Here is a 16,149-nt window from a genome sequence, read left to right as displayed (position 1 = left end):
GAAAAAAAAATCGGAGCACGTTTTACTACATATCTGTTAGTGTTTGGAAATTTCACTAATCATTGAAAAATTGGGGAGTTTATTAGATACGACTGACAGAAGTTGCCAAATGGCTGAGAAGGAAACATCCCTGCCAGATGCGGTAAGTGGACCTTACAGAGACTTTCCCAGTTCATTGCCTCCTTGAGGTGGTCTTGTACTTCTCCCTAGTAGACACACGGTGGCGCCACTCGCACAGGCGTTTAGAGCCGCGGGCCATCCAAACAGCAGTGATTTGCTACTTTTGGTACAGAGCCAGACTCCGGCAACACGCTGCCTTCATAACTGAACTTTCCACATAAAAGTGATACCTCTCACTATTTTGTACACAAAGTTAGGCAGCGTTTCCCAAGAGTTCAGAGCACAGTAAAGCTAGAAACATCTGCAGCATTAATGGGCTTAGTAACAGATTTTTAAAATCCCCTTTAACCAACACAATTGTTTTGATAAATAATACTTGTAAGAAGAGAAAAGATGTAGAACTTACTCTGATAGTTATCTTTGAATGAAAGTTGAAACCAATTTACCAAATCGGCTTAGTAGAGTCCTACTGTATATTTTATTAGCCTGCTTGCAGACAACCTGATTTCATCCTGAAAATGTTCTTTTTAAAACTACATCCCAAAGATATACCTGTAAAGATGACTTTAGCCTTCAATTGTAATAATTTAATACTGTTGCAAAAGAATACATTCGTGTGGCTACATTTTGTGCAAATATAAATTAGACAAATTTGAAGTAACACAACATTGACTTTATCAATGAAATTTTACAAATAGCATGCATCTTCCACATTAAAAATTCCTCAAGAATTGCACAATTTGAACCTGTCAGGAACAAAGAGTTGTAGACTGAGTTCATGCTATCGACCCTTTTGTTTAAATTTATTTTTGAGGGGTGCCTGAGTGGCTCAGTTGGTTAAGCGTCACACTTTGGCTCAGGTCACGATCTCACGGTTTAAGCCCGCATTCGCCTCTGTGCTGACAGCTCAGAGCCTGGAGCCTGCTTCAGATTCTATGTCTCCATAGCTCTCTGCCCCTCCCCCGTTCACGCTCTGTCTCTTACGGTCCCTCAAAAATAAACAAACATTAAAACATTTTTCAAAGTTCATTTTTGAGAGAGAGTGAAAGCACATGCTTGAGTGGGGGAGGGGCAGACAGCGAGGGAGAGAGAGAATCCCAAGCAGGTGCCACACCCAGTGCAGAGCCAGGCACAGGGGTCCACCTCACAAATCCTGAGATCGTGACCTGAGCTGAAATCAAGAGTTGGACGCTTAACAGACTGAGCCACCCAGGCGCCCCTATGCTGTTTACTCGTTAGGCATTCATTCAAGAGATATTTGTGGACTGGCTTCTGTGTGCCAGGCACTGTTCCAGGCCCTGGGGGTACAGCTGTGGACACAACAGAAGGCAGACTTGCCTGGTGCTCTCAGAGTTTATATGCTGGGGAGGGAAGGGTGCGGGTGGGGGCCTGGGCGACCAGCTGGAATGCTAGGTGGGATCTGTGCTTCTTGGAAAATAAAGCTGGAGCAGTGCACGCACAAGGGTGGGAGCAGTTACCTGACTGGGCAGGTGACAGCTGAATGAAGACACGCAGGCACGATGGCTTGAGCCAGTGGGCTCTCCGGTCAAGGAGCATGGCTAATAGAGAGATAAAGCAAAGCAGCACGTTGGTGTGGCAGGGTGTGTTCCTGGCCTATTCCAGGGAACACGAGGGACCCGCAATGCCAAGGCCCCATCGGAGTGCAGAAGACCAACTGCTGAGTGAATGAGCCAACACACCCCTCCTCCATCCAGTCCCATCTAAGGCCAGGCAAAGTTTGGATTTGGTTGAAAATCTTCAGGAATATGCCTCTTGATCACATACAGACAGCTTCCTTCTGCTTGTGTGATTAGAAATGAACAAATAGTAATAAAGAAGGCAAAAAAAAAAAAAAAGTGCCTATAGTCTATGATGGAAAGCTTACTCAAACATGAAAATTTCAAGCCCACAAAGTGCACTAGAGTTGCAAAAGCAGCCTTTTTCTCGAGATTCTCGTGTCGCTGTGAAGATAGAATAACACTATGGTGGGACACATTCTAGTAAAGAGACGTAAAAGTTCCAGAGACGAATCATGTTCACAGGGATCAGTAGGGCCCCTGCAATCCCGGTGAACCTACACAGCCCGCACCAAGCTCCCCTCTGCTCGCGGTTCCCGTTCTTCCCGCGGGGGGGAGCTCTAGGGCCACGGCCATTGCCAGAGGAAGGCGTGGACTCAGAAATAGACTCTGGTAAGGCTTTTTAGTCATGCCCACATTAGAAAGGAGACCTTCCAGATCCCCCCCCCCCCCCCCCCCGAGAAAAAAAGAAGAAGAAGAAGAAGATAAAAAACAAAACAAAACAAAACCTCATCTCCCAGCTCCCAACAAAATCAGAGGTTGAAAGAAGACGGTTTTAGCATGGCAAATAAAAAAAATAAACAAGTGCTTGAAATGGATAAGGTTTTCCTTTTAAATTTGTTTTTGCAAAGGGTTTTTTCTTCCCCGAAAAACAAAATACTAAAATAGCAAGTTATGTTTTCACTTATGAATCCTTCTCAAGAGGAAATCTAATAATAACAAGGGGTTCCCATTGGATTGCAGTGTATTTCATAATGTAAATATATTTCTATCCTCTGTGGAGAGAAACCTATCCCGCGCCAGGTAGTTCTCATTTCAATTGGTGATTTTGCTCATTGGTAATTTTTCCTCGTCTTTTACCTCGAACAACCTCTCAAACTGAAGGAAACTTTAGATTCTACAGCTGTATGTTGGGACCGGGGGCCTACAGCTAGTGACAGAGAGTGAAAGGTGGCGGTGGCGAAGGGAGTTATTACGCTTTCTTCTAGATTCGGTCGGAAGAGTTCTTTGCTGCTCACCAAAGGTTCACATGTTGAGAGAACAGGGCTGGTACTGGAAAAAGAAAAGGCTTCGAGGCAGTCCCACTGCCAGTCTCAGCTGTGTTCCTCGTAGGATGTAAATTATTTCACTTCTTTGAACCTCAGTCTCCTCTTCTATGAAATAAGCATAATAACAGCGTGGTGGATTCAAAATGGCAGTCAAATGTCTGGCGCTCCTCCCACTGAGAGGTGGAGTCTGTGTCCCCTCCTCCCTTGAACCCAGGGTGGGGAGGTGTGCTTCGGCCGCTTTGGCCCGTAGGACGTGGAGGCGGCAGTGTTGTTCCAGGCAGCAACTACTTCCTGCCATTCTTGGAGCCCTGAACACAACCACCCCGAGGCCACCATGATGGGCAGACCCCTGAGTTTACCAGGAGATGGTCTGTGTGCGCGTGGAGGGGGAGATGCCCAGCCAGCCCCCAGCTCTGCCGGCGGCTCCCAGCCGGGTGGGCCACCCCAGCCCGGGTCCCCCACGTCGCGAGGCAGAGGTGAGGTCCTCCGACCGTACCTATCTAAATGCCTTTTTACACTATCATGAGACACATAAATCACAATCGTTGTTTGAAGCCACCGAGCTCCGGGATCGTTTGCTAAGCAGCAGCAGATAAGCACACTGAGGGCTTATCTTGCGAAGCTGTGGTCAGTTTTACCAAAAATACCTCCAAGCCACCTAGCCCAGAACGGACACAGGCTGAGCGCTTGGTAGACAGTGCCCTCATCATTACTGCTGGTTGTATTTTCTTTCCAAAGGACAGTTTTTAAGACTGTGGGCAGAAAATCCTCTCTGAGCTCACAGAGGACATTGAGAGCCCTCGCAGCTGACTCGTCTGGAAGTCCACGGGCTTCGGGACTGCAAATCCTCCGCGGTCTAAGCAAGTCAGGCGCAAGGAGAGCCACTGAGGCCAGCCTTTGCTGGCACTTCTGGTAAACATGAGCTCCGTCCGGGAGCAGGACATGCTGTCCCCACATTCCAGGGACGCTACGGCATATGCAAGAGCAGCTCTGTGCCTGCCTTGTGCTTTTTCTCCTGTAAATCTCTTTGACCACCTAACACAACCAAACACAACTGGGCTTAAAGAAGGTAAGAGATTGTCTTGAAATGCAGCTGCTCATGCCCAGGTCCGTGGAGGAGTTGAGAGCTTGCCAGCCAGGCTGAGAGTCTCTCAAGCACTCGCCTTCCCCATGGCCTCCAAGTGACCTTATCTTTTGGTCACAGGTATTTAGGGGATCCTCCCAGTGATGACACTAGACCTCCTGGGATAATCAAGGCGGTAGTAATGTTAGGATAGAAAGTATTCTTTTTTTTTTTTAATTAAAAAAATTTTTTTAAATATTTATTCATTTTTGAGAGAGAGAAAGGCAGAGCGTGAGCAGGGGAGGGGCACAGAGAGAGGGAGACATAGACTCCGAAGCAGCCTCCGGGCTCTGAGCTGTCGGCACACAGCCAGATGCAGGGCTCAAACCCACAAGCCGTGAGATCATGACCTGAGCGAAAGTCTGACACTTAACTCACTGAGCCACCCAGGCCCCCCTATAAAGTATTCTTAGTGCAGTGAACTTCTAGAACTCAGAATCCCAAAGAAGGGCGTGTGCTGATTCCTAATCTGTCCCACATGAGCCTACATTCCCATCCCTGCTGCCACTGGCCCTTTCTCTGGCCTGGACGACTGGCCAACCTGTTCTTACCAGCCAGTCATCCTGCCATCGCTCTGACTTCTGTAGAAGCCATCATCCTCCCGGCAGCCTTCTCGAAGCCCCAGTGTCACGGTGTGACAATACCACTCCCTGTTTCAACGACTTCAGTAGTTCCTCTTCACACAGAAGAAAATGTAGCAAGTCCAGGGCTGGGAGCCCAGCTTTCCGGGCGCAGGCCCTGCGTTTGCCCCACCTGCTCTGACTGATGGCTCAGGCCAGTGCTTTGCCCATCCCCAGACAGGAGGGGACGTGGGGAGGACTGGGGGCTGAAGGTGGGGATGTCACAGCCCAAAGGTGGCAGAAGCAGATGACTCGGTGGGAGGTGAGGTGAGGATCTTTTGCTTGAGGACTTTGTACTTCTCACAATCGGCCCCTGGATCCTCAACCTGGGAATCTCAAGGTTGGTTCAAATCGCCGGGATTGGAACAAATAACTGAGTGAGGTGCTGTCCCCATCGGTGCTTTGGAACCGCTTGGAAAAAGGCAGGATTCGCTAAAATCGAAAAGTCAAAAAGCAAAAACTGAGACTTTCAGCGAAGGCGCTCGTGTTCCCCAGCAGACTAGGACCAGGCACCTCACTTCTCGTACTGATGCTTCCAAACACCTCTGTTCCCCAAGGAATGCAACTCTGCCTTAGGGCCCTCACGCAGCCACTGTGACCTCCCCTGTCCCCATTTAGAAACCAAGCTTCTATTTCTCATGTTTCCGGTCTCTCTTGTCACACGAGCTCATGTTTTCAGTTCTTCCTTTGGAGCCGTAGCACACATCTCCAGTATTCCCACAGGCTTGACCCCGATTTCTTCTGTTGACCTGGCACACAGCCCCGGCTCACTTCTGTTCTCCCCACTGGCCTCATTACCTTTGAAGGACACTCCCTGTGTGGCTTCTCTTTGCCTTTGTTTGGCTTTCTGCCACCCACCAAGTATCAGAGTGGGGACAGAAAGACAAGGGGGCTGCTGATTTCCACCTAGTGGGTTCCGGGTTTAACCCTGGGAGTCTGCACACCCGGACAGACCATTATAAGAATGCAGGGTGGTTGTGAGTGCTTCTAGGAAGCATTTTTACATTAGCTGTGATTTGCTCTAAGTCTCTCCATTTCTAGGGGCCAGTGCCGGTCCTGCAGAGGAACAGAGAAGATTCCCCTTCGGAGCAGGGGGAAGAGATAGCAGCAATCCACTTGAACAAATAGATCTTGTAGCCCTGCTAAAGCTTCATTTTCAGAGCCACCGTTTAGAAGCTGTCTCATTTATCATTGTAGAACTTTGATTTTATGGGTTTCACTTTTGAGTAAGCATCGACCAGCAGGCAACTTAAGGTTTAAACTACAGAGTAAGTCTTTGATATTCAAAATCAGCTCTCAAATCAACCTTCTAACTGAAGTATAATCTTTTTTTATTTTTTTAATGTTTTATTTATTTTTGAGAAAGAGAGAGAGAGAGAAACAGAGCATGGGTGGGGGATGGGCAGAGAGAGAGAGAGAGGGAGACACAGAATCTGAAACAGGCTCCAGGCTCTGAGCTGTCAGCACAGAGCCCGACACGGGGCTGAAACTCAGGAAGAATGAGATCATGACGTAGACTGAAGTCGAATGCTCAACCAACTGAACCACCCAGGCACCCCTATACTCTTTTTTTAAATGTTTATTTATTTTTACAAAGAGAGTACTAGTGGGGGAGGAGCAGAAAGAGGGAGAGAGAGAATCCCAAGCAGGCTCGGCGTCATCAGCACAGAGCCTGATCGATGAGGGACTCGAACCCACGAACTGTGAGATCGTGACCCGAGCCAAGTCATGGGTCGGATGCTCCACCGACTGAGCCACCCAGCTGCTCCTGAATTATCATCTTCCATACCTTATTTATTAAAAATACAAATTTGTAAAAAGGGATAAATTTAGTAAGTTTTCCTTGTTGAATGTATCAAGACTTATCGGTTGTCATTGGAAGCCCTTACATTACAGGCAGTGCCCTGCCTTGGACTGGGTCCCGGTCAAGGTCAGCCAACTTGGTGCTCTTGGCTCCCAGAGACCAGCTTCAGCTGCCTTGCTTGCCAGGCATTGAACGGAAAAGACATAGATCTTCACAATTGTTGCTGGGACTATTTGTGTGTAATCTTCCCAGACAAGATTCTTTTCTCTGCCTCTGGAATAAAAGTTCTCTTTCTGTCTTAGGCAAGCATTGGATGTCTTTGCATAGAGGAGCACTTATAATTAAGTTTGCTCTTGACGATAGTTTTAGATAGATAATTAGAATAACATTCATCTTGGGGGAAAAAAGTCGGTATGTTTTATACAGAACTAAACATACTGAATTGAATCAAAAGATCGTTTCTGAAGCTAGAGGTCTGCTAATTGTATTGCCAGAGCTATGATGAAGTTTGTTTATTTTCAAATTTTGTAGCATTCTGTGACCTTGAATTCTTTCTGGGGAAGTTTTTAATAAAGCGAGGCTTTATGGTTGGTGGGGAAACCAGACGGTACATTCACTGTTCACTTATTCATCTAGAACATATTTGCAAAGTACTAAGGTCCGCTGATATGGAAACAGCGTGAGCCAGTCAGGCACCGTCTCCCTACCCTGGAGGAACTCACTCTGTAGCAAAAGTGTCAGATACTAAATAACATTTAACATTTTTAAAAAATGTTTATTTACTTTTGAGAGACAGAGACAGAGTATGGGGGGGGGGGGGGGGGGGAGGGAGGGGGAGACAGAAACCCCAACAAGTTCCAGGCTCTGAGCTGACAGCCCAGAGCCCAACGTGGGGCTCGAACTCGCGGACCGCGAGATCATGACCTGAGCCGAAGTCGGATGCTTAACCAACTGTGCCACCCAGGTGCCCCCTAAATAACATATTTTTAAAATTGCAAGTAGCTGCGGAGGAGATAGAGCCTGCCAGGGGGCGGGTGTGGGAGAGGAGAGAAGCATGAGCATGGGCGTAATCTCAAACAGCTCAGGAAAAAGTTAAGGAGACAAGATTCTAGGGAAGAGAGCACCCTGCAGCTCACAGAGACAGGCCCTGGTGCCCATGAGCCCCAGCTAAACTTTGGGTGGGGATATGGACCTCTGAGCAGCCAGGCACTGAGTACCTATCGGCCGAATACATGATGCTTCATCGGCATGTCACAGGTTACTTCTCAAATACTGCAAAGTTGGCAGAAAAGGTTGAGAAATAATAATATAAGAATTCAAGGGAAAGACACATTCCGGTTAACTCTGGTATTTTTCCCATTTGAAGGTTATTCTTTAGGATGATTGGCTTTTAAATGATCAATTACTTACATGTGGATATTACAATTATATGAAGATGAACAGAGGAAACTCCTTTTTTTTTTTTTTTTAGTATTTATTTTTGGGAGAGCGCAAGTGGGGGAGGGGCAGAGAGAGGGGGACAGAGGATTCGAAGCGGGCTCTGCGCTGACAGGCTGGCAGCAGAGAGCCCAATGTGGGGCTTGAACTCATGAACTGTGAAATCATGACCCGAGCAGAAGTCAGACGTTTAACTGACTGAGCCACCCAGGTGCCCCCCAGCAGAGGAAACACTCTTATGGGTAGAAGGGAATGGAAGAAGGAAAGAGTCTAATTTGGGTTACTCTTAGATTGGAAGAAATTCCAGGGAAGGGTTGGACGCTACAGTTAAAAAAAAAATAGTGCTCAGGGGCGCCCGGGCGGCTCAGCTGGTTAAGTGTCTGACTCTTGATTTCGGCTCAGGTTATGATCTCATGGTTTGTGCATTTGAGCCCGGTGTCAGGATCCCGTGTTGGGATTCTCTCTCTCTCTCTCCCTCTCTCTCTGCCTCTCCCCCACTCACACACACACACACACACTCTCTCTCTCTCTCTCCCTCTCTCTCTCTCCCTCAAAATAAAAGCTTATCTTGTGGTGCAATGCTTGCTTCTGCTGATGAAACCTGCCCCAGTTCATGCCAGTGAAGACGGTGAGGAGGATATGAAGGAGGCTCTTTTTAACTGGTTTTGAACTCACTTAGAGACCACTCCTTCTCCTGCTGTTTGGGGGGCAGCTGTGACCCAGCCAAGAAAGCATCTCTGATTAAAGCCTAGGACACTGTTTCATAAGACAAAGGAAAAGCTTTGTGATGCAAAACACAGACACACAGACACACACATACAGATTCACACACCCATAGATGCATACACAGAGAGAGAAAGAGAGGGAGAGAGAGAAACACAGAAACACACACATATAGACACACACACACACACACACACACACACACACATCCCTGTCTTAGCGATAGCAGGGTTTTCTTTGAGAAGAGACTGGCCTGGATTGAGGACTTAAAAAATAACCCTCTGTAAGAAGATAAAGGAGAATTGAAGAAAGCAAGATAAGAGAGAGTGGACAGTGGGCATCTGAGGAACTCAGCTCTGGAAGGCCCATCACCTACGGGTGAGACAAGAGAATGGTTTGTGATCAAGTGAAAGAAAAATTCCATCCTTAGTGTTTTGGATGCCATGCCATGGCTCTGAGATCCAGCTGACTCTTCACAAAGAGATACCACCAAGGTCTGATGCAATTGGTCTGGGGTAGACTACCTAGGCAGGAGGGATGGACAAAAGGACTCTGTACTGCCAATCGTTCGGTGAGAAAACTGGGGTGAAGGAGGGCAAGGTTGATGCGATTAGGGCTGGTGGAGAGAGAAGACCCACTGGCTGGCCTCACTGAGCCCCTCCAGCTGTGGGGACAGTAAGCACAACTCTGTGTTGCCACTTACTCCCACTCCACCCTCCCAAAGTTTTTCCAAGAACACCCTTGGATGTATAAAAACGCAAGGACCCTTCCATGGGGAGGCCACACAATAAATGGTTTTGCTATCAAGAGGTAGAGCCATTTAGGGTTTTAAAGTTGGATAAGCTTAACCAAGACTGTCATGTCAACTATTCAACAGAAGGTACTCTGCATGCAGACTGCGTGTTTGGGCCTTCATTGACACCTGACAATAGAATGCCATAATTATGGGACCGCTCTGGGGACAGATAATTATGACCCTTTGATGGGAATGCAGCTTCGTGTTTATGGCTGGGGTAACAAGAGGACAATCTGCCTTTCATTAGCACACAATAACATCTCACTTTTATGGGAAGTTCCTTCGGTTGATTTTCTTAATTAGATTTAACCGAAGGATGAAAGTCAACTTTTGCTACACAAAGCCTTGAAAAGGAAGACCACTGTGTTTAACACAGTAATTGAACATGAAAGCCACATACATCAAAGGTACACACAAATAAGAGAAGTATGTTTCCTAAAGATCCCTGCACCAGAGAAGGCTAATTTCAGACGGACCCAGGGCTTCACATTTAAGCGAACGCTTCCATACTGGGACTAAACGGTGTGTGGACCTGGGGTATGCAACACAGGCATCCTTACTTCACCTTCTAAAAAATACACAAAAAGGTAGCCAGCTCACTAGGTACCAAGATGGTCTAGCTTTCAAATTCCTCAATGGAAATGACTAGACTGAGGAATAAACAAGCGGATTCTTCCTTATTGAGTAAGTTTTCCAAAGAAGAATCTCTGCTTTCAGAAATAGTTGTTCTTTTTTTCCTGAGCAATTAACTTGTTTAAGTCACTTGAGATTTTAAGTCATGTTGCCTCTTTGGCGTCTAGAAAGCCAAGGGGAGCATTCAATATGGCTCCCCTCTAAGTGAGGAGCTGAGGTTTGCCAGCACCTCCTGAGAATACCCTGTCACGTCCGGATTGTTCTTGTTTTTGTAGCCCTACATTCTGTTTGCTCAGATGCACTCAGCTATTTTTATATTTCATTTGGTCTTGTTGAACTGTAGGTATTTCTGTAAGCTGCCTTGAATCATTTTGGGAATATAGTGGGATATGAATAAGTAAATGAAGAAACATTGATTGCACATTAAGGAACTCCAACAATTTAACCATACTAAAGTAATGCAGTAAGATCAAAGCTTCAAAAGCACAAATAATAAAGCACTAAGATAGGCAAAATATAACTTTATAACCCCTCCCCTGCTTCAAATACAACCAGTCGCTATCAGGCCAAGGTGATGTTCCCTGTTTTGTCTTCCCCTGAAAATACATCAAATTCTTGACCCATTAAAACTTCTTGATCCTTTATGGAACCAAAACTCAGGGGTCCTGCCTGATAGTCCGGGGATAGTGTCTTGTCCCACACACTCATCTCGTTCTTCCACCATAATTAAGTGTTGTTTGTGAGCTTTGATAAGCATGGAGTCTGTCAAAGGTAAAACATTTTAGCCATTGTCTTCATGAAATATGACATATAGTGCATATGTCAGATGCCAGACCAGAGGAGGTGATGCTGGAGTTGCACTGGTAGAGCTTCTAGAGAGACAGAACAAATGTAGACATCCATCATTTCTGTATGAAACAACTTGGAATCTTCTCAAATTCCCAGAGCAATTGAGTCCTTACATTTCTACACTCTACAACTCGAAAGAGACAACTCTAGCTTCTAAATCTTGAAGGACACCAATGCCAAAAATGAATGCCAGTCTTATATTTAAAACTGTAACTTACTGATAACCACCAGAACTGGCTTAAAATAGGGGAAGCATGGGTACTAATATTAGTTTCATCGGTCTATTCATCTAAATATCTATGACAGTCTTTTCAGTATTTTAAGAGAAATGTTAATTTGTGAGACTGAAGCCAACTGAAAGAGAAAGAATAAAGAAGTGATTTTTAGCACTGTATCCAAGTCTATTAGGAAAGTGTGAAGAAACTACCAGAGAACAGAATTGGAATGAATAGTTATTTGGAAGCGTATCAAGTGAAGGAAGAGTATAGTTTATTCTGACAAAACTAAGGCCATGGGTAGGAGCAAATTCGTTTTAACTCAATATGAGAAAGTTTTTAAGAATTTCAAGTGTTTAGGGGCGCCTGGGTGGCTCAGTCGGTTAAGCGTCCGACTTCGGCTCAGGTCATGATCTCACAACTTGTGAGTTCGAGCCCCGCATCGGGCTCTGTGCTGACAGCTCAGGGCCTGGAGCCTGCTTCAATTCTGTGTCTCCCTGTCTCTGCCCCTACCCTGCTTGTGCTCTCTGTCTCTCATAAATGAATCAATATTAAAAAAAGAATTAAAAAAAAAAGAATTTCAAGTGTTTAGAATGGAATGGGAAGCCTTGGGAGATTTGAGCGATGTTTCTGAAAGTGTTTGAGCTAACACTGGACGTCCCAAGCAGTTACAGGATCGGGGGGCTCACTGCATGGGATATGTGGTGGGACTAGATAGATTCGAAGTTTCGTTGTGTATAACATTCTTTATTTGTTGCAATATATTTGCTGTTGCTTAAATGGTGTAAGGGCAGAGCCTGGAGATTGGCTTACATAATGGTGGCCATATAAAAATAAGTGAACTCTAGGATAATTGATTTAAGTCATGCCATCTAAGATTAGCTAAGCTGCATGTACCACTGTGTTGTGAAACAGCTGCTAGTAATAAAGCAGTTAGGATATGTCATTTGCATGGAGGAAGATGCTGGGACTTCACAGACCTTACAAGAACAGGTTGAATAACCATATTTATACTTGTTAATAGATATTCGTATGCGCGGTAGAATTTTGCGTGAGAGCTATTTTCATTTTGCCAGAGTGCCTGGCAATAAGACTATAGATAGAATCACGGATTGTGGGGCAAGGCTGTGAAGTCACAAGTCACACAAAATGTGCCAAAAATAATACGAAAACTATAAAGAGCCAAGTTCCCATTGCCAACAGTTATTCTTGAGTCTTTTCTGAGAGATAGACCATAAGAAAGCAGTATTCGTCTCCAGCTTGTTGTTTTCAAACAATATATTATTTCAATGAACCAGATCCTAAAATGTCTTAGAAGAAAGGAAGGCTTGAGTTTTTAAGACATGGTCAATAAATAGATAGATTTTACCTTGAGGCAATCAGGGATATTAAAAAATATGGAATCGATCCTAAGTCAATGCCCGTCAAGAAAATACGTAAAGAAAATTTGATTCAGAGGTGTGGCAAGATTTTGGACTTTTGGCAAAGTCCTTCTGGGATCGGCATAAATTGTGCTATTAAATATGAAACAGAAGTAACCGTTGTCGAAAAGTTTAGGTTAAACCATTATTGAATGACTGAAAAATGGTAGTGTAGAGAAGCCTAAAACTACCTTCCCTCACTAAAGCAACAATTAAGCTAGCCAAACCTGTCAGAATTAACTTTCTGGATCTCTGGAATAGAATTTAAAAACTTGCAACAACTGGGGAATGATTAAAGAAGAAGGAAGCCACTGAAATTCAATAAGAAATAATGGGGGTATTTTTACTTACCTGCCCATGACCATCCATGCCCCAGCATGGCAGCAGCCATGAGTCCCTGATGCAGCTTGCGCCAACCAGCGGGAGCAGTGTGGGCCTTGTTATCAGAGAAGTGTGTTTGCAGGTACTGATCTGTCTGCTGGCTCCCTGACATCGGTGCCAGGGTGGGGGTGGTGGAGGGTGGTGAATAACCTTTATTTTCCTACCTTAGAGCTGCCTCAGGGATGCCTTGGTAGCATTTGTCAAATGCATTTAAAGGAAAACACATGAGCAGAAGCCACCCACCAACGGGCAAGCAGCAGACAGACCAAAAAGCCAAAGAAGGTAAAGTCTCGGAAAGAGACACCATGGGGAAACAAGGGCTTTAAAAAGCTCCTGAGTGTACCAAGGAATTTAGAAAGCCATGCCCAGGACTAGATACGTGTTCAGGAAAGACCTGAGAAGACCCTGAACTGTGGCCACCCCCGGGCTGACCATTAGGCTCTGGATAAGCAGGAAATGAAGGTTAAGACAAATTTGTCAATGGCCTGGCTAAATGTGGAAAGAGTGTCCCAGCAAAAGGCAATCTGCAAACCCAGGATTTTTTTTTTTTCCAGGCATTTAAGGAAGACTGTCTAATGACACAACTAACAGAACAATCAGTGACCTTGGGTAACAAAGAATACATTCTTTATAAAACTAACTTAGACAAGTCACTAAGCAAGCAACTCTAACGCATAACACACAGCAGCAGCAAGCCCTAGGCAAAGCAGCAAATCTGATCTCAAGCTGTCTCATTATAGAATTCAAAATACCCAATTTGCAATAAAAATGTATGAGGCATGTAAAGAAAAAAGAAAATAGGATCTAATCACAAGGAAAAAAAGAAATTAAGAGGAACTGTCCATTATTAAACCCAGGCATTGTACTTACTAGACAAAGATTTTGAAGCCATTGTCTTAAATATGCTCAGGACACCAAGAACAAAGAACCAAAAGAAACCAGGAGAATTATGTCCCACCGAATAGAGACTATCAATAAAAAAGTAAAAATTATAAAAAGAAGCCAAAAAATATTCTGGAGCTTAAAAATAGAACTAAAATGAAAAGTTCACTCATGGAGTTCAGCAACAGATTTGAAAAGGCAGAAAAAAGAACCTGTGAATGTGGAGATATGTCAGTTGAAATTATCCAGTTGAAAGTCTGAGAAGTAGAGAAAAAAGAATGAATAAAAATGAACAGAGCAGAAGAGACATATAGAACACCATGAAGTATACCCATACATGCATCATGAGGGTCCTAGAAGGAGAGAAGAAAGGTAAAGAGACTGCAAACATATTTGAAGAAATAATGGCCCCAAATTCCCCAAATATGATGAAAGACATCAATCTCCACATCCAGCAAACTCAATGAACTCCAAGTAGAATAAACTGAGAGATGCACAGAGACACATTGTAATCAAACTGTGTAAAGCCAGAGACGAAGCAACAATCTTGAAAGCAGCAAGAGACAAGAGGCTCCTCACACTCAAGGGATCTTCAATAGATTAACCATCTATTCCTTGTCAGAGACTGTGAAGGCCAGAAAGCAATTGGATGACACATTTAAAGCGCTGAGAATAAAAATTGGATTTGCCTGATAGGTAGTCTGAATCAGACTCCTTACAGATGAATCTGGGACAAGGAGCCTTGGGCACTCAGAACACCCAGGAGTTCCTCATCCCAGGAGCCCCCTGCCAGCCCCATAGAACTTCCAAGATCCCATGAGATTGGACTTCCTCTGGGAAGAGTGGTCATGGCTGTAGCATCCCAGGCCTGATTTCACCATTCTCTGAGCTGCCCCTACACTAAGCTCATCTCAGCCCATCTTCTCCCTGCCCCTCCATCAGGACCCACACTTACTTCCCCTATACACATGCAGTCACATAGCATATCCTGCAGGGCTCTAACTGAGCCCTGTCGGCTTCTTGGGACACTCCACCCACCTGGACCAAAAGAATTTTTTTTTCAAAATATTAAGATTATAATTCTGGGTTGTTGTGTAACTGAATATTTTCATTTTTATTTCTTTTCTGCATTTTAAATACTTCTACATATGTGAAACATGTCATGATTTTAAAAAGATATCAGTTATTTATTTACTTATTTTTTTTAAACTTTTTTAGTGTTTATTTATTTTTGAGACAGAGAGAGACAGAGCATGAACGGGGGAGGGGCAGAGAGAGAGGGAGACACAGAATCGGAAGCAGGCTCCAGGCTCTGAGCCGTCAGCCCAGAGCCCGACGCGGGGCTCGAACTCACGGACCGCGAGATCGTGACCTGAGGCTGAAGTCAGATGCCCAACCGACTGAGCCACCCAGGCACCCCAAGATATCAGTTATTTAAAAAAGTGAGTAGGCATATAGATGGCAGACAGATAAAACTGGTACACATCTACAGAACACACTTTGCAAAAATAGAATACACATTCTTCTCAAGTACTCATGGAACATTCTCCAGGGTGGCCATACGTTAGGCCACAAACAACTATCATTAAAATTAAAAAGACTGAAATTTTATAAATTATCTTCTCCGCCTACAATGGAATGCAAGTAGAAATCAATAAGGAAAATATAACTGGAAAATGCACGAATTTGTGAACATTAAACAACACATCCTTAAGCACCAATGGATCAAAGAAGAAATTGTAAGAGAGAATCAGAAAATAAGCAAAACTTGTCTTAAAGTGACAAATGAAAACAAAAACACAACATACCAAAACTAATGGGATCCGGTGAAACGTGTGCTCAGAGATAAATTGTAACTAAGGATGTTGACATTAAAAAGGAAAGTAGATCTCAAATCAATAACTTAAGTGTCCACCTTTAAGAACTAGAAAAGGAAGAGGAAACTAAAAAAGAAAAAAAAACTAGAAAACTAAAAACTAAAAAAACCCAAAAAACAAAAAACAAAAAAAACTAAAAAGCTAGCAGAAGGGAGGAAATAATCAAGATTAGTAGAGAGATAAATGAAATAGAGTGTTCAAACAAGTAGATTAAAAATTAGTTCTTTGAAAAGATCAACAAAATTGAAAAACTAAGGAAAAAGAAGATTCAAATTACTGAAATCAGAAAGTACCAGCCTTGCAGAAATAAAAAGGATTAAAAGCCAATACTATGAAAACTTGTACATCACAAATGAGATTACCTAGATGAAATGAACAAATTCCTAGAAACAGCACACTACCAAAACTAAAGAAGAAAAAATA

This window comes from Herpailurus yagouaroundi, unplaced genomic scaffold, assembly GCF_014898765.1.
Source record: "Herpailurus yagouaroundi ecotype Mexico unplaced genomic scaffold, PumYag 142, whole genome shotgun sequence".
Taxonomy (NCBI): Eukaryota; Metazoa; Chordata; class Mammalia; order Carnivora; family Felidae; genus Herpailurus; species Herpailurus yagouaroundi.
Note: the sequence above shows the minus strand (reverse complement) of the source record.